Source organism: Belonocnema kinseyi, chromosome 5 (assembly GCF_010883055.1).
Source record: "Belonocnema kinseyi isolate 2016_QV_RU_SX_M_011 chromosome 5, B_treatae_v1, whole genome shotgun sequence".
NCBI lineage: Eukaryota > Metazoa > Arthropoda > Insecta > Hymenoptera > Cynipidae > Belonocnema > Belonocnema kinseyi.
In genome coordinates this window covers 53,057,953-53,060,171 of record NC_046661.1, presented here as the reverse complement: position 1 = coordinate 53,060,171, position 2,219 = coordinate 53,057,953, and the positions used below count along the sequence as shown (strand labels likewise).

Genomic DNA, 2,219 nt, shown 5'->3' with positions numbered 1-2,219 from the left:
AGGACTCCCTCTACAACCGGCTCTGTAACTCAATGAATTTTAATTTGTCCATTTTCTTATTAGACATTTTTTATAGTAAAAAAGTCAAGCTTTCTTTTGAGAATATTAAAAAAAAAATCGTAGATGCCTAAATTGCGAAAAAAGTTAAATAAACAATTGATTTATTTAAAAAATTGTTTAAACAATTTTTTTTGTGATAAATAATAAAATAGGATGAAAGCGTGTAAAAAGAACTTTCCAAAACCCTCATAAAAATTTTAAATCGCGTAATTAGAAAGGAAGTTACAGGCGTTTGAAACTACCCCTGCAGGCATTGGGGTTGAAAATTCAACCCCCCCTCACTTTGGGAGGGTTGGTAATCCTGGTCTATAAGTTTGTGGATTAACTACTGTTGGGTAGGCGAACATATTCCCAGAATTTAGAGACAATCGAAAAACATGACTTTTTGAGTTGGTCCCGGTTCCGGTTGGGTTCGAGCATTTAGGTTTGATACTAATTTCAACCGTGCCTTTCGCATCCGTAGCCAATGAGAGCGCTCGCTAAAGGCCAGTTCAGACTAGTCGTTCTCGGTTTCGGTTCGCCGGTTCTCGGTTGACCAGATCAGCTCACACTGCGCCGAATCAGCTTACACGATTGTCATTCTCCCGCATGCGCGGTTCATAGTTTAAATTGACGTGCTGCAAGCTCAGGAAACAGCTGACAGGGCTCGTGGCTTTAGCCAGTGCTCTCATTGGCTACGGTTGCGAACGGCACGGTTGAAATTAGAATTCAACCTAAATGCTCGAACCGAACCGGAACCTGGACCGAGTACGCGCTGATTGGCTGAGAGTCCAACCGGACCGGCGAACCGCAACCGAGAGCCAGGCGGCCTGTCAGCTGTATCTCGAGCTTGTGGCACGTCACTTTAATCTATAAACCGCTCATGCGTGAGAATGACAATCGTGTAAGCTGAATCGGCACAGTGTGAGCTAACTGGTCAACCGAGAGCCAAACCGTACCGGCGAACCGCAACCGAGAACGCCTAGTCTGAATTGGCCTTAATGTCGAGTCGACGCGCACCTCACCCACTCATCAATTTCGCACAACATGCACAGTACAATACAAAGCTGCCACATCGTGGATGAAATTTACCCCTAACATACCTACCGTTTGGGAGCCGCAAAACAGAAGGTGCATGATTACCACTGCGAGTTCGTGTGTAAGCCGAAAATTCCCGATTCGACTTCGGTTTTCTGCTGTACGATGATTGCCGATCTGAAAGCTTCGGAAGACTTCGGTGGTCTTCTATTAATATCTCGATCCCCATTTGAAAGAAATTGAAGAAATCGGCGATTTGGATGTTTCGAGTAATTCTTAATTTTGTGCATGCGACGATTTTCAGGTTATGTTTTTCAGGTGTATATAATATGGATAGTATTACTATTAAATATATATAAATATATAATATTTCATAAATATGAATGAATAGTTGACTAACTTTTAACAGAAATAGTTAAACTTTCAACTAAAACAATTATTTTTCTGCAAAAAAAGATAAGTTTGGAATAAAAGAGATAAAATAACAAAAAAAATTTTAATGTATGTATGTATTTAATATCTCCCTTTTACGGGTTTGAGGGCCTCCGCTCCCTGTACATATATTTACAATTCCATCCTTAGTCTAACTTAACTACTACTTATATTCTACTCTTTCGCATTACGTAGGATAAACAATAGTAACAGTAGTAATATTAATTCCTAAAATGAGCAAGCTTCCAGGGCTTCCGTTTCCTCTTACCATAAAAAAAATGCATTTTCCATGATATTGAAAACAATTTTCGTTTTTAACTGTCCCTGTTCAGGATCACCCGTTTGGCTCTGCCCTACTCCTTTGCTTTCCCATACATCATCCAATTTCTTTATCGACATCACCCTCTGTTCACTACCATCCAAGATCCATCTTACACACTCATCCACACTCAACTGTCCCTCTTCCTCTCCTGTACATCTCTCTAATACATGTGCCCATGACTCCATTTCGTATCCACATGCTCTGCATAAATTCTCCTCTTCATTCATCCAATATCTGTATGCTCTCACTCCTTCTCCCATTCTGAACCGTACAACCCTACTCCATTTTTTTCCTTTTTTATTTTTTGCAGATATTCTGGTTCCGTCAACCCTTTGACCATCATATACCATCTATTGTACCTCGAATCTATAATCTTTGTCCATCTCTC

At 40.3% G+C, this 2,219-nt stretch overlaps 1 protein-coding gene across 14 annotated transcripts in view; it reads left to right on the top strand.

Moving 5' to 3' along the window:
* LOC117173180 overlaps positions 1–2,219 on the top strand; it is a 263,371-nt gene that overhangs the window by 19,816 nt on the left and 241,336 nt on the right. The window lies entirely within an intron of this gene.